Genomic DNA, 22,349 nt, shown 5'->3' on the forward strand with positions numbered 1-22,349 from the left:
GTACTTGTCATGTTTGGGTATGGAACACGAGGTTTTTATTCTTTACTTACCGGTTTCTGGTCATTGTGTTCCACCTCACCCTTGCCTTTACTTACCACAGTTTCTTGCTTTGGTTCTGGTTCAGGTGCAACTAACCCTTCCGCATCTTGAATGGTAATTGCATTGATTTTCTCCCTTGGGTTAGATTCAGTGTTACTCGAAAAAATACCTTGTGGTCGTTCAGAAATCAGTTTGGTGTGTTGGCCTATCTAAGTTTCGAGCCCTGGATTGATGCTTGTTGATTCTTAAGAACTGTCTCGGTATTCTGGAAACGAGTTTCTGACACCGAGATGAATTTTGTTAACATTTCCTCAAGGTTCAACTTCTTTTCTTGTTGGTTCGGTGGTTGTTGAAAACCCGAAGGATGTTGTGGCCTTTGATTTCCTTGACCGCCCTACGAGAAATTGGGATGGTTCCTCCAACCTGCATTATAAGTGTTACTATATGGGTTATTTTGGGGTCTTAAGTTATTTTTACCATATATTGGACTTGTTCCTCCAACCATGCATGCTCCTTCTCCATTCGAATCGCACCTCATCACTGGATGTACCTGAGTAGAACCACACAAACTGTTAATCTTTTTATTTAAGAGTTCTACTTGGTCAGATAGCATAGTAACCACGTTGAGGTTGAAAATATCGGTTGCTTTCGTCGGCTTTGTTCTCATAACTTGCCACTGATAGTTATTCAGTGACATCTCCTCAATAAATTCATAAGCCACCTCAGGTGTCTTATTATTGATAGTTCCTCCAGCGACTGCATCAATCATCTGCTGAGTCGAAAGATTCAGGCCATTATGAAATGTTTGAACCTATAGCCAAAGCGGTAACCCATGGTAAGGGCACCTTCTCAAAAGGTCCTTGTATCTCTCCCATGCATCGTAGAGTGTTTCTAAATCCATCTGCACAATAGAAGAGATATCATTACGTAAGTTGACTGTTTTAACCGGCAAAAAATATTTTAATAAAAACATTTCAGTCATTTGTTCCCAAGTAGCGATTGACCTCGTGGTAACGAGTTCAACCATTGTTTAGCCTTATTCCTTAACAAAAAGGGAAACAACCGAAGGCGAATGGCATCATCAGAAACGCCATTAATTTTAAAGGTATCGCAAATTCTAGGAAATTTGCCAAGTGAGCGTTAGGATCCTCGTCCTGCAAACCATAAAACTGAACAAACTGTTGTATCATTTGAATTGTGTTAGGTTTCAGTTCAAAATTATTTGTAGCAATAGCAGGTCTAACTATACTTGACTCAGTTCTTATTAAATTAGGTTTAGCATAACCATACATAGTGTGTGGAGTAGGATTCTGATTTACTGGATCAGCAACAATCGCATGAGGTAGCAGAATTTCTTGGTTTTCATCCATCTCCTTGGTTGTGGTTGAAGTATCATCCTCTTGCTCATCCTCTATGTATCTTAGGCTTCGCCTTATTTCTCTCCAGTTCCTGCGAACTGTGCAGTCGATCTCACCATCAAAAAGTAGTGGTCCTGACGGGTTTCTTCTAGTCATAAACTAGAAAAACCTGTCAGAAGGAAATGAATGAAGAATTAGAAAAGAAAATAAAAATTTAAATTGCAATAAAAGTAAAATGGCTAAAGTAATAAAAATCGAGTGTTCCTAATATCCTAGTTCCCCAGCAACGGCGCCAAAAACTTGATTGTGTGATATTCGTTACAGGTTTTAAAGATTTATAAATGAATCATTCTTGAGACTCACTTGTTATATGATTAAGGCAAGTGTACCTACAGAGTGGTAGTATAGCTCAGCAAGACCGAATTGTCTATCCCAAACGAACTACGACTACTAGTATTTTCTTCCTTTTTATTATCTAGCCTAAAAATTATGAGGTTTGGTTATCTAAACTAATTACTAACTAAGAATGGAAAGAAAGAAAACTCGGGAAAATACTTTTGGGAAAATTCGATTGATTGAGACAATACCTAAGGAAAAATCCATCTAGACTTCACTTGTTATTTGACTCTGAATCAGACGATTTATTTATTTGACTTGATCTGTAGAAACCCCTAAGTTATATTACTATCTCTCTCAAGACTAATAACGTCTAACCTAAGGTTGAATAATTGAAATCTCTTTCTAATTAACACCCTAAAATTGCATTAACTCGATCTATGGATTCCTTTATTAGGTTTCACCCTAATCTGGCAAAATATTGTCACCCTATCTCTAGGCGCGCAATCAACTCCACTTAATTATGACAATTTTACTCTTAGACAGGGTCTATTCCTCCTCTAAATAAGAGTGTTAACTTGAATCAATATCCTGGAATATTAAAACAAGAATTAAGAACACATAATTAAGAACAAGTCAAATATTTATCATACAATTTAGAAATAATAACAAGATCTATCTTAGGTTTCATTCTCCTTAGGTATTTAGGGGGTTTAGTTCATATTTATGAAAGAAAACATCTTAAAAGCATAAAGATAACAAAACATAAGAAAACCCAAAACTCCTGAGGGAACTTGAAGGGAGATCTCCAATCTTGATGATGAATCCGGCTCTTGAGATGGATCAATCGGCTGTCCTTGAGTAATTCCTTGCTTCTTACTCTGTGTCCCCCTCCTAAGTGCTCTTCAAGTGTTTAAATAGGCTTTTGAATGCCTAAGAGCCATAAAAATTAGCCTCTTTCTGAATAGGACTAAACTTGGGCTCGATAGGGACACGCCCGTGTGACACGCCTATGTGAGAATTACTCCAGCCTGTGGTCAAGGCTATTAAATAGGCACGGGCATGTGGTCTACCCGTGTCAGCCGTGTTTCGATCTTGCCAAATTGACACGACCGTGTGAGGAAGTCCAGGCCGTATTATTTTCCCATGTGGGTCTATTTTCTCCATTTTTGGCCTGTTTCTCGCTCTTTTTACTTTCCTATGCTCACCTAAGTATAAAACATGAAATTAAAGGATTAGGAGCATCGAATTCACCAAATCTAATGAGAAATCATCCGTAAATACGCTAAGCATGGGATAAAAATATGTATAAATTACGGTTTATCAGTGGGTCAGTATTTATATCCCCACATGGTGTGTATCGGGGGATGGAGTTGGTGTGTAGCGGATGGATTATTGGGGTGGGTTGCGCTGTATTGCATTGAATGTATGTTGTATAGTGAATGATGTTTGCTTGTTACTTGTTGAAGGTTGTACACATTGAGTTCGTAAAAACTCACCCCCTCTTTTATTTTTCTCAAGTGATGCTCAGTAGGAGGTTCGATGTCTAGAGGGACTCTAGGTGGCCAGCTAGCAAGACAATTTGGATTCGTATTAAAAGTATTTAAGTTACTCATTTATTAAGTAATTTTCATTTAGTATGGATTGTAATAAGGCCTCCCCCTTTTTTTATTGTTGGGATTTTTAATTTCATGCGTTGTAATTACAAGAAGTGGAACATAGATTTTCTAAACCATAGTTTTCTTTTAATACTACATTTTTCGCAACTAAATTTTTAGAGGATAAGTTTTCTTTAATCGAATGTTTTAAACAAAGCTTCGCAACCAGAAAAGAGATTTTACTAATCAGTTGAGATGTAACTTTTTAAGGAAGGGTTTTCAATGAAACAAGGTTTTCGCTAAAACACTTTAATTGACACGCCAGATTCAGCCATAACATCCGAGCCGAGTTTGGGATGTTACATAATACAAGCACACACCAAACCATCTATCCATCTGAGCAGATAGATATCACATGCATACCATTTCTAGAACACACACAGAATAAATACAAACTCTAAATTCAAGTGTAGCAATACAGTCTAATATCTAAAGAAATCTTAGTATTTCTATCTACTTCTTTTCAATGAAAACAAACAACAGTTTCAGAAACTTACGGATTCAACGTCGGAGACTCGGTGAACCGCATAATAAAAATCCTTCAAAACGCTTGAGAATCATTTGTAAATCTTTAAAATCCAAAAACTAAGGCCTATTTCCCAGCCGAGTTTTCTAACCTGGCTCTGATACCACTAAATGTAACACCCAAAACCAGCCTAAACGTTATGGCTGAATCAGGCGTGTCACATCGAAGTGCATTTTGAAAATAAGACTTATCATTAAGAATTTGAATTTAAGTTAAAACCCTTTTAGTTTTTATTGCTTGCGAAAATTTGGCAAATTAAGTTGTTACTAATTGAAGTCAATTTGTCAAAACAATTGCCATTATTTATCACCGTTAATTCCTTAAACTGAACAAAACCGCGAAAGCTTTTAAAAAACCCTTGAAGTTTAAAATGCGTGTTTTCCTTGAAAACAATTATTATTTTAAAACCTCATCTTTTCCTAGTCTAAAAGTAGAACATCAGCAATCGTGTGGCCACCTCCGAGTCCCTTGTGGCTCCAAACCGTCTAAGGCTGAGGTTTACCTGTACAGTTAAAAGAAAGGGTGAGTTTATGAAAACTCAGTGTGTAATCCCCTTACTAGAGTAACAGTCAGTATACAAAAACAGAAATAGTCTAAGCCAAAGCCCTTTAACAGTAATAGTACAGTCCAGTTTAGAGTATAAGTGGGCCAAAGCCCAATACAGTAACAGGGTGGGCCTGAGCCCATTGCAGTGACAGTATCAGTAACAGAAATGCAATAGTGCAATAATGCAATCAATCCCAATCCAGCCAACACACCATCCGTACCAACCAACACACCATGTGGGGATAAAATTGACCCACCCACCCAGCACACCAATAACACAGTAAAGCTGCCAGTAATAATAATGCAGTATAGCTGCCAGAAACTGTAAATGTGGCAAAGCCACCAGTAATAATGAATGTGGCATAGTCACCAGTACAATACTTCCTCCATATCAAAATCCCAACCCCATGGAGTATGTCATGTCATAAATATTACGTGTATGCAAAGTCGTACTCAGTACAATCACATATGTATATCATAAGCACATCAGTTATATAGAACATAAGGGCATTATCGTCATTTTACCATACAGGGGTATTACGGTTATTTTACCCTATAGGGGCATTACGGTCATTATACCCTACAGGGGTATTACAGTTATTTTACCCTACAAGGGTATTATGGTCATTTTACCCTAAAGGGTTATTACAGTCATTTTACACTACAGGGGTATTACGGTCATTTTATCCTACAAGATTATTACGACCATTTTGCAAACCGGGGGTATTTCAACAATCTTATAAATAGGGGGTATTTCGGTAATTTTACCAATTGGGGGTATTTCGATAATCTTACAAATCGGGGGTATTTCGATAATCTTACAAATCGGGGTTATTTCGATAATTTTACAAACAGGGGGTATGTCGATAATCTTAGAAACTGGGGGTATTTTAGTAATTTTACAAACCAAAGGTATTTCGTTAATTTTACAAACTAAGGGTATTTCGAAAATTTTATAAACCGGGGGTATTTCAAAAATCTTACAGACCAGGGGTATTTCAATAATGTTACAAACCGGGGGTATTTCAATAATGTTACAAACCGGGGGTATTTCGATAATGTTACAAATCGGGGGTATTTCGATAATTTTACGAACTAGGGGTATTTCGATAATTTTACAAATCGAGGTATTACGGTAATCTTTCAAACTCGGGGTATTTCAGTAATTTTACAAATTGAGGTCTTAACGTCCCAACAGATGGTCCACCGTCACCTTGAGCAACTTAAGTAACCTAAATAGACATAACGGTGTAAGTGGGCCAAAGGCCCATTACTCGGCCTAAGTGGGCCCACACACTCGTGTGGCCCATTTAGCCCTAAAACAGCCCCAGCAATGCGAATGTCACAGTCCAAACAACATTTACCGCATCACAGACATTTTATCCATGCAGGACCACAAGCCCACTTGGCTCACACAACCCACTTCGGCCCAACGAGGCCCAGAACAGCCCACAACCCCAAGAGCGCTTGTGTTGGCCTCTATAGTCTAACGGACATGCTCGTGGGCTCGGTTCACCACACGTGCGATCTTACGCCCATATGGCATCATACGCCATATTTTCCGCTTTTCGGCATTTCGCTGATCTACAGTCATAGCAATGTAAACACACATACTTCCGGCTTCCAAACGATTATCAAATACCGCATACAAAAACACACGCTTTAGGCTTTTTAGCCAATCATCAAACACAACATACAGTTACACACCTGATCACATAGAGTACTAAGAATTCACGATTGCCAGAACCTAAATTCAAACATAACATTCAGTTAATCACTAATCAAATAGTGTTAGAAAAACTCTTAACAACCACTTAACCGAAAGATAAACTACCACTTGCCTTGAGTAGATCGGTTGACTGTAATTTGCCTACATAATCCAAAGTTTGGTGCCACCACACTTCCGCATCATGGTGGAAAGTCCCGAACCGCCACACCTATGCCGCTTAAACCCAGGAGTAGAGGCTACGCGCTCAATCTCAACCGGCACCTTTGCCATCACTTTATCACTAGCATTCCCATCTAAAGTTCGATTAGCAGAGGTTGCTTACAAAACCAAAAACAGAAATGGAAAGAGATTGGAAAGGGGTTTGAGGGGAAAAAGAATTTGATAAAAAGGATAGATTTAACTAGAGGTGTTTAGGAGAAAAGCAATAAGATATACATTTTTAGAGAGAAAGAGGAGAAAGGGAAGTAAATGGTGAGGAAGAAAACAACATTCGGTTGCGTCAATGGATTGAGAGACTTGGGAGCATTCGGCCACCAAGGAGAAGAATAGAAAAAGATGACGAAGAAGGGGAATATGAGCAGATTCGGTAGGTTATGAATGGAAAGAATCGGTCCTTAGAAAAAGAAAAAGAAAATAGAATACTTGAGTGGCACCAACTAATTCAGCTAGAAATGAGAAAAACAAAGAGAATGCATGAGAGGTCACTTTTCAGTATTTGTTCGGCAATATAAAAAATTGAGAAACAAAAAATCAAAATGAGGAGAACCCCAAGAAATGGCACAAAAGAATTTAGCTCCTATGAAACAAGAGGTCCTATGACCGAATTTTCCAAGATGGGGAGTCCCACATTCGGCCAACTCAAACACTCCCCTCAACCTTTCAACCTTTTCTCCTACAAACACTCTACCTACCGATTTGAATTACTTCAACCTCCTCCACCCATTCGGCTAGCAACAACTTATTCAAACCTTATTCAAACTCCTTTCAAACTCTTCTAGAAACCTCCTTGATTTACTCCCAACAACCTCATCCAAGACCAAGTCAACAACCACCTCAGGAGAGTTTCAATCCAACTCTACCTCCCTCACTCATGGAAATAAAATAAAATCCCATTGCATTCTATACGTTTCGAACTCAAGATCCCTTGCCACCATAATGACACTGCAACCACTAGATCACCAACTCATCTTGTGTCATGATTCCACCAACGATATTCTTTAAGCCCACTTACTTACATCCCAAGGTTTTTTCACCTGCAACAAATTAGATTTGAACCCAGGATTTCTCCAATACTTCTCGGGACCCTTAACCATTAAAGCAAACATACTTTTTTGTTATTCACTTGCACAACTAAATTCCAATTCCTTTGATACGCGAAGCCCATTTCTTCGAGGCCCAAAATTCGGGGCATTACATAGTCAATTGGGTATGTGTCATCTGATATGGCCATGTGATGTGGCTCATATTGGTTATTGGGTTGCAAACCTATCCATGTATGCGTGATGTGCTAAAGGTTTCATATGGTGTGGTCATGTGTGTTTGGTATGGATGAATTGTGAATGTGCCCTAGATTACTTGATGATTTTAAAGTGACTAAATTAGCTTATGGATAGATTTTAGCATAAGTATGAAGTTGATAAGTTTAAACCAAGCAAGGTATAGTGCCTTATGCATGAATAAATTGATATGAATTTTCCACGAAAAGTGCCATTGGAGTTATGTTTAAGTAAGTGCTAACGAAGGTCCAAATGGCTTGGTAAATAGCCATTTTCTGGACCACACAGGCAAAGACACATCCGTGTGTCTCATCCGTATGGAGGACATGGTCTAGCACATGGGCGTGTGACTTGTGACCCTATTTCATTGCTGACATCATAAATAGAGAGTTACACGGGTTGAGGACATGGGCGTGTCCCAAGCCACACGGGCGTGTGTGACTACATGGCCTAACCCACACAGGCGTGTGACTCTCCTAACATGGAAAATTTCCTAAGTGTTTTGAAAGGGTTCGTAAATTCTTGATTTAGTCCCAAACTATCCTCGAATATGTTTTGGACCTCGTGAGCCCACATGAGGGACATTATGAACATGAATGAATGTTTTTATTTTGAATGAAATTTTATGACCCGGTTTTACATGTTTGTGTACATTTTACTCTGGTAATGCCTCGTACCCTGTCCCGGCCTCAGATTCGGGCAAGGGGTGATACAGTGTTCATCAGCCATTTTGGAGCAATATTAAAGTGTTCATAACAGCTTTGATCGATGAGGACAACAGAGAGCGAAGAACGGAACAAGCTAGTCAAGCCACGTAAAAACACCGGATTTGATTTTTATTCCCGATCTCTTTAATTTTTGTTGTTGTTATGATGAAAATATCTATAAATATTTATGTTGCTGGAATGGTTAATTTAATCAATTTAGTTTGAATTTAATTTGTGTCACTTTGATTGCATTTCATCTTCTTAAATTGTTAAAATTGTGTTTATATTGTTATAGGCCTTGGTAAGATGCTAGATTAAGTAAAATCAAGACTCAGTTATTCTTGCATTACAATTGTTAGGTAACTAATGAATTAATTATTTAAACGAATTGAAATTGTAATTAATAGACACAGTACTTAATCAGTGCATGTTTAAACATCTAAGGTAGTTAAGGGTTAAATTAGCAACGGTATCTGATGTTACAATTGCCTTGCATAACTTGCAAGATTATTATGATTAAACTATTTCAAGGTAAGGATACTTTGTTACCTCACATAGTCTTTTATGTGCTTATTAAATTGAGTTAATTGTTTGAATTAACATAGGGATATGTTTAAGAGATTATTTCAATTTAATAAGTATGTATATGCTATAACATATTTGCGTATTAAGATTTATTTAATCGATTGAATTGACACAGAGATATGTCCAAGAGATGAACAGATTTTGGTAGGTGAGTATGTTCATAAATTAGCAAATTACTGAGTTGTCGTGAATTTATTCGTAACAATATAAACATGAGTTTAATGATCTAAGATAAGAAATGAAATTAATCTAACAATTATGTCATCTTGATTAAACTCATATTTTGAAATCGTGCATTTGAGATTTATTTATTTAGTTTACTTAGTTTAAAACCTTAGTTTTTAATCATCTTCTTCAAACAAAATATTTTTCTCCACCAAATTGTTTTAAATAACATTCATAAATAGTTCTTTTCATAGTCCCTGTGGGTACGATAACGCGACATTTACTTGCCACTTTATTAGTTGTTACAATTGTGTACACTTGCAAATTTTTGTCGTTCCACTGAGACACACGCTCATGTCTCAGGCCATGTAACATTCAAAGTAGGAACACACGGTCGTGTCTCAGCTCGTGTTTGCCAGGCCGTGTAACCTTCAAAATGGCCTCACACACCTATGTTCCAGGCCGTGTAACTTTCGAAAAGCAACCTTTAAAACCTATATGGGACACATGCTCGCGTTGCATGGTCGTGTGTCATACGTGGTTAAGGCACACGCTTGTGTCTTTAGCTGTGTGTAACACACCGATAAGACATATGTCTGTGTCTTTGGCTGTGTGGACAAGAATATGACCAACATCAAGACATTTCTTTCACCCATTCAAACATGAACCTACAAGTGACTTGCACATATAATCTAGACCTTAAAACATACCCAAATCATACATAATAAAACCAATTCAAAAGGCTACTTATTCATCCAACCAATATGCCATATAGGCACCTCAAACACAACCATAAAAAATGTCTAAACATATGTATATTTCTCCATAAATAAAACATACACAACTACTTATTTCCATAACAAAACATAACACAATTGACTATATACCAAGTCGCATCCTAACATACTAAATTGGTCATTCAAAATATACATCAACTTAGCCATATCAACACAAACCATCAAGGCATCAAAGTGCCAAAAGCACACCAACCATAATACCATATATACATGCCAAACATAACAACTAGATCATTGAGCACAAGTCCACCTATACATACCATTATAACCATGACTAAAACATCAAAATCTACCGATATAATCTCTAGATAGTGCGATAGATCTCCGACGAGCTTCCAAACCGATCGAACTTTTGCTAATCTATAAAACATAGGAAAGAAAATAGCGTAAGCATATAATGTTTAATTAGTTCATAAATCATGAATATAGCTTACCATTTCAATGCAAAATCTTATAAAATAGACATGAATCAATCCAACATAGCTTGGCACAAGCCTAAGCATGATTAACAACACAAATTAGTGATTAAATACATAACTTAACCAAAATCATCACATGGTAAGATAGATTTCATGAATATATCACATTTGAATTCATACTTTCTATACACATGGTTATACATACTTTGATCAACATCAATTCTTACATTTCCATAAATTCATAATATAGTCAATCGAAACCCTTACCATTCCTTCCATTTACATGTCCATTGAACCACTTAGGATAATCTCAGATATGTGGGAAGCTCACAAAAAGTGTGCTAACATGTGGTCGAAACCATTCCTTTTCCTTTTCTTTTACATTGATGCTCACTCGAGCTACAAATGGGTCAGCTCACACAAAGTGTGCTAACATGTGGTCGAAACCATTCCTTTTCATTTTCTTTTACATCGATGCTCACTCGAGCTACAAATGGGTCAGCTTACACAAGTTGACGGTCGAAATGTAACTACACGATGCCACTCACACAACCTGCGAGTATTTACAACAAATCCCGAAACTCAGCCATCGGTAGGACATTCAAGATCGGCACCCGAAACATGGTAACTTTAATGACATGTCATTTTTATCCTATATATTCTTAAGGTTCAAACGGGGCTAGATAGTCTTCGTAACGTCGTTCAATTTCTTTCGTAACATGATATGATAAATAGCATAATAGCATATAAATCAAATAACATTAAAATGTTACCTAAACATATGAACTTACCTCAATTTTAAAGATGTCGTAATAGAATCACTAGTCTGAGACTTTATCTTTTTCTTGATATAAATCTGTACGAGGCTTAACTTGATCTAAGTAAGCAAATTTAATTCAGTTAATATTCATTCTATTCAATTCAATCCAAAATTCATACTTTTGCAAAATTATAGTTTTGCCCCTATTATTTTAACTTCTTTACAATTTAGTCCTTAAGCTTATAATTGACAATTTATGCAATTTCACCCACATATCATGCTTTCCAGTCTACCTAGGGACTCATATCAACCCACACAAATCATAAATTCACAATTATGATGATATTTTACTATTTTTACAATCAAGTACCTAAATAATAATTTCATCAAAAATAACTTCACAAAAGTTGTTTATTTAACAACAAAGATTCATTTTCTTCCATCGAACTTCAAAAATCACACAAACACATTCATGGAAAAACCCTAATCCTTTAAAAAATTTTCAAATTAGTCCCCGAGCTAGCTAGATTAAGCTACAACAATCCTGAAAACATAAAAATAATTTAAAAGGGGACAAAGTATCACTTACATGCAAAGAGAATGCTTGGCCGAACCTAGCAAGCTTCCATGGAGGTTTTTTTGTGTTTGGTTTCAGTGATAGAATGAAAAAAGAAGATGATATCTTTTGTTTATGTTATTCTCACTTAACCTATTTATTAAATTTCATATATAACTAGAAACACAAAAAGTTACACACTTTTTCATACCCTTTTAACTTAAATTCATGCGAATTCGGTTAAATTCTGGTTAAAAATAATTAATTAATATGAAATAATTAAATTGTACTTAAATTATGAACATGTTAAATTTTAATTAATTTTATTATTAATTTTGATTAATTTTGGTTATTTTTGACAGAATTGCACAAAGGGCGAAAAATGGCTCAGCAGACACTACTAGAAGCACAAAATCGAGAACCAATTTGAAGTACCAAGGAAAATTAATTTCTAGCCTAAGACGGTCCAAAATTATGTGTATCAATTCATAATATAAATAATTTTAGTTTATATCCAAGTTAAATTGGGTTAAGAAATTATTATTAATTAATTATGAAATAGTGGTCCGATTGAACCGAACCGAGTGAACAGAACCGGCTAAGAAAAGGACAACCCAAAATCGTCCAAGTGTTGACCCAATTCTGCTAATTAGCTGATTATTTAATCTTGCAAAGAGGTCCTTGAAGTCTTGTGCAAATTGCAATTAAACCCCTCCACAATTGGTGGCTTTGTAGATTTGCCCCAAGCCATATTTAGCAAAGTTCAAGCCATCAACTTTGCCACATGGGACGCCGGCCAAGGGGTGGCTCTTTGGCTGCTACTTTTAGCAAATTTCAGCTGCCACATTCAGCTATAAAAACCCCCCTTGGCTGATCATTCAACACACCCCTCATTCACATCTCTTCTCTCACAATTATTCTCTCCTCTTTCACTTTTTCTCTCATTTTCCAATTCAAAGTTCATTGCTCTTTTGTTGATTTCTCCTCTTGAGAAAGGGATATTTTTCAGCCATTTTGGAGCAGCAATTGAGTGTTCATAGCAGCCTTGATTAGCAAGGACAACAAAGAAGGAAGAACGGAGCAACCTAGTCAAGCCATAGAAAAACACCGAATTTGATTCTTCTTCCCTATCTCTTTAATTTTTGTTGTTTTTGTAATGAACATGTCTATGAACATTTATGTTGTTGGAATGATTAATTTAATCATCTTAGCTTGAATTTAATTTGTGTTGGGTTGATTGCATTTTGTCCTCTTAAATTATTAATATTGTGTTTATGTTGTTATAGGCCTCAGTAAAGATGCTTGTTTAAGTAAAATCATGCCTCAATTGTTCTTGCATTATAATTGTGAGGGAACTAATGATTTAATTATTTAAACAGATTGAAATTGTAATTAATGGACACAATCCTTAATTAGTGCATGTTTAATCATCTAAGGTAGCTGAGGGTTAAATTAGGAACGGTATCTGATGATACAATGGCCTTGCATAACTTGCAAGATTATTGTGATTAAACTGTTTCAAGGTAAGGATAATTTGTTACGTCACATAGTATTTTATGTGCTTATTAAATCGGGTTAATTGTTTGAATTGACATAGGGATATGTTTAAAAGATTATGTCGATTTATTAAGTATGTATGTGCTATAACATATTTGTCTATTAAGATTTTTTTAATCTGTTGAATTGACATAGGGATATGTCCAAGAGATGAATAGATTTTTGTAGGTGAGTATGTTCATAAGTTAGCAAGTTAACGAGTTGCCGTGAATTTATTCGTAACAACATAAAAATGAGTTTAATAATTCTATGTTAAAGAAATGCAATTAATCTAACACAAATATGTCACCTTAATTCAAATCGTATTTTGAAATCGTGCATTTGAGATTTATTTATTTAGTTTACTTAGTTTAAAATCTTAGTTTTTAATAATCCTTTTCAAACAAAATATTTTTCGTCACCAAAGTGTTTTAAATAGCATTCATATATAATTCTTTTCATAGTCATTGCGGGTATGATAACTCGACATTTACTTGTCACTTTATTACTTGTTTCGATTGTGTACACTTGCACATTTCTGTCGTTCTAAGTTTTTAGCGCCATTGCCGGGGACTGTGTTTTAAAAAGTCATTATTTGTGAATTTGTTAGTTTTGCATTTTGGTTTAATTTTCTGTTTAAATTCTAACTTAATTAATTTTTCTGTGATTATTTCAGGTGTTTATGAGTATTGACCGAATTATTAACCTACTCCTTGTAGACCCTAGGATTGAACGAACTTTTCGACAGCGAAGAAGACAAGCAAGTCAGAGAAGGACAGAAGAGATGAACTTTGAAAATCTGAATCAAGGAAACGAAGCAAACCCTACTGAAAATCCTATCCTAATTGCTGACGATAGGGATAGAGCTTTAAGGCAGTATGTCGTGCCAGTATTTAATGATCTTAATCTGAGTATTAGGAGACTCGAAATTGAGGCACAAAAGTTTGAGCTAAAGCCAGTCATGTTCCAGATGCTTCAGACAGTAGGCCAATTCAGTGGAATGCCTACCAAAGATCCTCACCTACACTTAAGACTATTTATGGAGATGAGAGATTCTTTCAAATTAGCCGGAGTACCTGAATATGCATTACGATTGAAGCTGTTCCCATATTCACTAAGGGACAGAGCTCGAGCCTGGTGGAACTCATTGCCACCAAATTCAATTTTCACATGGCAAGAGTTAGCAGAAAGATTCCTCATGAAGTATTACCCACCTATCAAGAATGCTAAGTTAAGGAACAAGATCACTGCTTTCCAACAAATGGTTGATGAATCCTTGTATGAGGCATGGGAAAGGTACAAAGAATTATTACGGAAGTGCCTTCATCATGGAATCACACATTGCATCCAACTTGAGACATTTTATAACGGTCTCAATGCTCACACCAGGAAGGCATTGGACGCTTCTGCTAACAGTTCTCTCCTTTCTAAGTCTTATAATGAGGCTTATGAAATTTTTGAGAGGATAGCCAGCAACAATTTCCAATGGCCAACCAATCAAGCAGCATTAGGAAGACGAGTTGCTGGAATACATGAAATAGACGCTCTTACTTCACTCGCATCTCAAGTATCATCAATATCCTTAATGTTAAAAAATCTACTACTAATGGGTCTAATAGGTTTGAAACATAGCCACCAAATCAATTTGAAAGTATAGCATGCGTCTATTGTGGGGAAGGAAATTTGTTTGAAGAATGTCTATCGAATCCAGAATTTGTGTATTACATGGGTAACTAGAACCAAAATCAAGGAAGGCAAGGACTGCAATCCAATTTCTATAACCCATTGTGGCGAAATCACCCCAATTTTTCCTGGAGTAACTAAGGGGCTGGAACCAGTAACACTTACGCCCAACCTAGACGAACCCAGCCACCTAGTTTCCCCCAACAGGTTTAGAAACCAACTCAAGCTGAATCATCCAATAGCTTAGCGAATTTATTAAAGGCATACATGGCAAAAAATGACGCCACTCTAAGGAATTTAGAGAATCAAGTGGGCTAGCTTGCTACTAAACTCAAGAATCGACTAGAAGGTGCTTTACCTAGTGATACAGAGAATCTGAGGAATCCGGGAAAGAGCATTGTAAATCGTTGACATTGAAGAGTGGAAAGACAGTAGAGCTCAACACCATCGAAGCTAAAAAGGAGCAAGCTGACGCTCAAGATTTAGAGGAAGTTTAACTGAGTGTTGAAATTCCAGTTTCACAAAAACCAGAATCTGCAAAACCTGACAAGGTAATTTCAGAACTAGCTAATTCTAATCAACTAATAACTTTGTTAGATGCAGAATTGCCATAGAAGATGAATCAAGCAGTTCCAGTAAAGAAACCACCACCACCCTACCCTCAAAGACTTCAAAAGCAGAAGCAAGAGATTCAATTCAAGAAGTTCCTAGACGTACTCAAGCAACTTTATATCAACATCCCATTGGTTGAAGCACTTGAGCAAATGCCGAACTATGTCAAATTCATTAAGGATATCCTGTCCAAAAAACGAAGACTTGGAGAATTTGAGACAGTGACTCTAACGAAGGAATACAATGCATATCTTCAAGACAAACTAACTCCAAAGTTGAAGGATCCTGGATGTTTTGCTATCCCTTGCAGCATTAGAGAAACATAATGTGGTAAGGCATTATGTGACTTAGGTGTGAGTATTAACTTGATGCCTATGTCAATATTTAGGAAATTGGGGATAGGTGAAGTTAGACCTACTACGGTTACACTTCAATTAGTGGATCGATCCTTAGCACATCTAGAAGGAGAAATCGAGGATGTATTGCTACGTGTAGATAAATTTATCTTCCCTGCTGATTTTGTTATCCTAGACTTTGAAGTAGACAAAGAAGTGTCAATTATCATAGGAAGACTGTTCTTAGCAACCGGACGGACCCTTATTTATGTGCAAAAGGGTGAGCTCACTATGCATGTTTAGGATGATCAAGTAACATTTAAGACTATGCGATTTCCTGACATAATTGATGATTATTCTACAGTGTTCGATTTAGAGGATTTAATAGTGGAGAAGGAGCTCAACTATGTTGAGGATCTGTTGGAACAAATTTTGACATCAGATCCTCCGAATGATGAAGAGGAGGATGAATACTTAGCATTGTTAGAAGCTAATCAAAAGGGATTTAATCCGCAATCCCATTTTGAATCATTGGAATTAAAGAAAAGGGACTATGCCCAACCAAAAGCATCAATCAAGGAGCCACCTAAATTAGAACTCAATGTACTACCTTCACATTTAAAATATGTTTATTTAGGTACCGCTTCTACTTTGCCTGTGATTGATTCAGCAAAATTAACAAGTGAGCAAGAAGAGAAACTCATCCTTGTATTGAAACAATTCAAGAAGGCTATCAGATAGACCATAGCTAGTATTCACGGTATTAGTCCATCTGTATGCGTGCATAAGATTATGCTAGAAGATGGCGAAAAAGGGATGATTGATGAACAATGAAGACTGAACCCCATTATGAAAGACATAGTAAAGAAAGAAATCATCAAGTGGTTAGATGTGGGTATAATTTACCCCATCTCAGACAGTTCATGGGTAAGTCCAGTCCAATGCATGCCAAAGAAAGGAGGTATCACGGTCATTGAAAACGAGAATAACTAGTTGATATCGACTAGAACGATTACGGGATAGAGAATTTGCATCGATTATTGGAAGCTGAATAAGGCGACTAGGAAAGATCACTTTATTTTTCCATTTTTGGACCAGATGCTGGATGAGACTATTACTGTTTTCTCGATGGATACTTGGGGTATAATTAAATTACAGCAGCACCGGAAGATCAGCACAAGATAACATTCACCTGCTCGTACGGTACATTCGCATTTAGATGCATGATATTTGGTTTATGTAATACACCTGCTACATTTCAAAGATGTATAGTGTCTATTTTTACTGACATGGTTGAGAAGTATTTGGAAGTTTTTATGGATGATTTTTCAGTATTCAAAGATACATATGATGATTGCCTAGCCAATCTAGCCAAGGTACTAAGGTGATGCAACGAAACAAACCTAGTACTCAACTGGGAAAAGTGTCATTTCATGGAACGAAAAAGGATTATTCTAGGGCATCGGATAACAAGACTTGGAATAGAGGTTGATACAACAAAGGTAGATGTTATTGAGAAACTCCTACCTCCAACATCTGTAAAGGGTGTTAGGAGCTTTTTGGGCCACGCTGACTTCTATTGAAGAGTCATCAAGGACTTTCCAAAAATTGCTAAACCCTGATACAAATTATTGGAGAAGGACGTGACATTCAAATTTGATGAGGAATGCTTAAAGGTTTTCAAATATTTGAAGATTCGGTCAGTTACGGCACCCATAATCATCACACCAGACTGATTTGCCATTTGAATTGATTTGTGACGCAAATGACTTAGCGATAAGAGTTGTTATGGGCCAGCGAAAGAAAATTTTTTTTCATCCCATCTACTATGCAAGTCGAACTATATGGTAACAGAGAAAGAGTTACTTGCTATTGTGTTTGCTTTTGACAAGTTTTGATCTTATCTTGTAGGTACCAAAGTGACTGTCTATATGGACCACTCAGCAATTAAGTATTTACTTGCCAAGAAAGACGCTAAGCCGAGACTGGTCGAGTGGGTACTTCTACTTCAAGAGTTCAATCTAGAAATTAAAAATCAAAAGGGAGAGAAAATCAAGTAGCAGATCACTTGTCTAGATTAGAGCCGCAAGAAGGGAATTCTCTACTTATACCAATTCAGGAGACATTTCTAGATGAATACATACTGAAGGTAAATCATGTCCATAATACTCTTTGGTTTGCTGATATTGCTAACTTTTTAGCTTGTGGTTTGATGTCGATTGATAAGACGTATCATCAAAATAAAAAGTTTCTTCATGATGTGAAGCACTATTTTTGGAAAGAGCAGTATTTGTTTAAAAAATGTGCAGATCAAATGATCAGGAGATGCGTGGCAGAAGATGAAGTACATAAGATTTTATACAATTATCACTCAGCTCCGAGTAGGGGACACTTCGGAGATACATGTACTGTAGCCAAGGTATTGTAAGCTAGATTCTTTTGGCCAACATTATTCAAAGACGCATATGATTACATAAATAGTTGTGATCGATGTCAAAGGGTTGGTAATGTCACCAACAGAAATGAGATGCCTCGAACAAATATCATTTGGGTAGAATTGTTCAATGTTTAGGGTATTGACTTCCTCAGTCCTTTCCCTCTATCTTTTGGTCAAAAGTACATCTTGGTAGCTGTAGACTAAGTGTCTAAGTGGATTGAGGCTTAAGCCTATCCGAAAAATGATGCTAAGGTTGTGATGAAGTTTTTGCAGAAACATGTGTTTACAAGGTTTGGAACCCTAAGAGCCATAATCAGTGATGAAGGGTCCCAATTTGTGAATAAGTGGTTGAAATGGTTATTAGATAAACATAGAGTGAAACACAAGGTCGCTATAGCTTACCATCTGCAGACGAATGGGCATGCTGAACTGGAAAACAAGGACATCAAAGGTATACTTGAAAAGGTAGTTTGCCTGAACCGACAAGATTGGTCCAAAAGACTAGATGATGCTTTATGGGCTTATAGGATAGCATACAAGACACCTTTAGGGATGTCACCCTATAGGTTAGTCTTCGGGAAAGCCTGTTAGCTTCCCTTGGACTTAGAGCACAAATCTTACTGGGCCTTTCGACAAACTCAACTTGGAGCTTAAGCTTGCTAAAGAGAAAGGATGCTCCAACTCAATAAGCTAGACGAATTCTAAATGTTCTCGTATGAAAATGCCAAATTACTCAAGGAAAGACTTAAGCAATGGCTTGACAAGCACATTCGAGTTCGAGAATTTGAAGCAGGTCAGCAAGTCTTGTTATTTAATTCCATATTAAGGTTCTTTCCAAGTAAACAAAAATCACATTGGTCCGAGCCATTTATGATTCATCGCGTCTATCTGTACGGAGTTGTTGAACTCCAAGGTAAGGGAGGTAATTTTCAAGATAATGCTCAGCGTCTGAAACATTACTGGGGAGATAAGATTGAACGGAATAAAATTCGTTCATTTTATCGGATGTTTAAATTTTCTTATTTTCTTTTTTAATAAATGATTTAGGATATATTTTCAGAATTAGTATGTTTAAATAAATTTTGTCTAGGAGAATGGAACCTAAGCGGGACTGCTTGTGACCCCTCCAATCTTTCCTGAGAATTGATTTTAACATAATTTTCCGAGAAATTATTCCTTAAATAGAAAATTAAATAAAATGGTCAATTTTGATTCAAGTTTTAAATTGCAACTCAATTTCAAATTTTCATTAAGTCTAGGGACTTAATTGAATTATTTTTAAAATCTGTTGCTCTTTTCGTAAATAATAAAAATTAGGTGTCTCCTTTTGTAAAGATTTTCAGAAGGCATCTAGAATAAATGTTTTTAATAAAAAAATTACAAATAATAATAAGATGATAATCTTTAATATATAATTATATCTATTATAATTTATATATTATTTTTTATCAACTTAGCATGGAATTAGGATTAGTTTAATTTTAATCTTGTTTTAATAAATTAATAGCATTAATAATTTAATATGCATATAGTTGATTATTAATTGTTGTTGACTTTGAGTAGAATTAGAATTAGATTTTTTTTAATTATTAAATTATACTAAGAATTCTACTTTAATTCCTACTACTCTCACTATAAATTCCACCCTTACTTCCCTCTATGCATTCATTACTCAAAACCCCAAAGCACCAAATCCCTTAAGTGTCGCAAGCCCCTAGCCACAACATCACCCAACAGTTGGCCAACACATGCCCATCAAACCTCACGCATGCCTGGCCCTGCTCAGCGCCTACTGCTCCAGCCCCAGCTACCCAGGCCGTGTTCCGTACCTGTGCCTAGCGCCTGCACGCTCACACTAGGCCTGCTCGACGAGGCTCCGCATGCTGCTCGCACACCCAGCCCAGCTCCCGCACGTGTTGCTGCCTGCTCCCACGCCCTTCCACCTGCACACCTAGCAGCGTTCCAACACCCGAGTGGCACACACCTTCACCCATCCTTAGCTAAATCCTCCAACCTACCTTAAATCGACCTCTTTTGCTTTCTAACTATTTTTTTAGGAGTTCTTAAAAAAAGGTGGTAAGACCGAATTTTCTCTTAGAATTTAATTTAATTTTAATATTTTATTTTTCAATTTATTGAATCATTAATAATTTTTATTAATTAAAATTTTGAGAAAATAATTTTTTCCATCTTTTGTTCAGGTTAATCATGCCTCGCAAGAGAACTTATGCCTGCACCCAAATTGTTGAAACACAAAACAAGTTCCATTGTGAAGAAGCCAAAGCAAGATATGAGAGTATCTTCAAAAACCAATAGATGCATCCAGAGAAAGGCTTGACATTGAAAGAGAGCAACTACAAAGACTTTATGGCATGTATTTGTGAAGTTATTGAAACCTTCAATTGGGAATTGTTTTGTGAGAAGAGACCTAGTGTGGATGAGGAGTCAGTGCGCGAATTCTATGCGAATTTAACCTCAAGCGAGTTGATAATAGTTCCAGTTTGCGGAATCAAGGTACCAATAGCTTTAAACACTATTAATGAGTTATTTGAATTGTTTGATTTTGAAAATGATGATTATTCTTCCTTGATGAGCAATATAGAGCCTGAAAATTTGCAAGAAATTCTCGAGGAACTTACAGTTCCAGGTTCTAAGTGGACTGTGTCAAAGCAAGGAATCCACACTTTTCGAAAAGAATATTTGACACCACTCGCAAAGGTATGGTTCTATTTCATCCGATTCAGCATTATGCCTAGTTCACATGGAACTACAATTTCATTAGAGTGAATGGTCTTATTATACTCAATTTTAACTAGAAAGGCCATTGATGTGGGAAAAATCATCTTGAGAGAAATGTGGAATTGTGCCGTTAGACGTTCTAGCCCAGCTTACTTTCCCTTTACAACAACAATTCTATGCTTGAAAGCTAAAATTCTTGCAAATATAAAGAAGACAGGCTATAGCTAGGGCACAATCAGAGATTGGGACCTCTACCAAATAGTTGGAGAATCTGTTCTATAGCAACAAGTTCAAGAAAGTGAGGACCCTGAAGAAAAAGAAGAAGACCCCACAATGCAATCAGCTGAAATCCCAAATAAGGTGGAACCAATGGAACCATAAGCTGAACCTGATGTCGAAACTTCAATGTTCAGAGCTCAACTGCCTAGCCTAGATCTTTGAGATGAGCTATCAAAGTTGATGGACATAATGCAACATATGCAATGGCAGTAACAAGCTTAATAGAGATACTCAAAAATAAGGGATGACTCGATGAGAAGTGCTCTTAAGAAAATTTATAATGACCCATTTATTTTTGTGCCTGAGTTTCCAGGTTTTATATTTGAACCATGGAGCCCATTATAAGGAGCGAAGCGATTCATGCAAAGGCAATAATGATGGAGCAAGAGATGAGTCGAATTCGAAAGAATCTGCAAATAAATAAAAAGGGAGGATCTCTACTTTATTTTATTTTTGTTTTTAGGTTATTTTAGGATTAAGTTAATTAGGAATTTTTATTCTTTCCTAATAAAATAAGAGAGGAAAATTATTAATAAAATTTGAGCAAGTTACAAAGTATAAAGTGTGGCAATAGATATATACATGTCTAGGATTGGGTTTAGAGAGAGCTTGGTACTTAAGTAGTCAAATTGACTCACCTCCTCTTTTCTAGAATCCTACCTGGTGTATAGTATCTATTCACTTCAAACAATGAACACACTGTTCATTTTAAGTAGGGGGACCAAAAAATTGAATTATTTCCACTCAGAATAAAATTTTCTTTTAATTATGATTAGGATATATTTTGTTCAATAATTTGAAATTTTGTTAAGTATGCTAAACTTTGGTATAAATAAAGTTCTATTGTTTCACTAATTTATTATGTTAGCTTAATAATGATATGAATGTATTTTTAATTAAGCATGCAGATCGTACCATAAATTTTTAGTTCCTTACGAAAGTTAGGCATGCATGAAAGTTTAAGTATTTAGAATTGACTTAGTAGTTTCTTGAGGCAAAATCCTAGGAAGCATGGAATGTTGAAAATGATTTAGGAAACTATTGTTTGGAC

The 22,349-nt window shown here is 36.3% G+C and overlaps 2 non-coding genes across 2 annotated transcripts; one reads left to right on the forward strand and one right to left on the reverse strand.

Moving 5' to 3' along the window:
• Window positions 1-866: 866 nt before the first annotated feature.
• On the forward strand, window positions 867-973 carry LOC121227528 (small nucleolar RNA R71). The gene has a single exon (XR_005925122.1). It is a non-coding gene; the product is annotated as a small nucleolar RNA R71 (small nucleolar RNA).
• A 13,468-nt stretch (window positions 974-14,441) lies between these two features.
• Window positions 14,442-14,548, reverse strand: LOC121225588 (small nucleolar RNA R71). Its single transcript, XR_005923450.1, has one exon. It is a non-coding gene; the product is annotated as a small nucleolar RNA R71 (small nucleolar RNA).
• Between the last annotated feature and the right edge of the window lie 7,801 nt (window positions 14,549-22,349).

Source organism: Gossypium hirsutum, chromosome A03 (genome assembly GCF_007990345.1).
Source record: "Gossypium hirsutum isolate 1008001.06 chromosome A03, Gossypium_hirsutum_v2.1, whole genome shotgun sequence".
NCBI classification, from domain to species: Eukaryota; Viridiplantae; Streptophyta; class Magnoliopsida; order Malvales; family Malvaceae; genus Gossypium; species Gossypium hirsutum.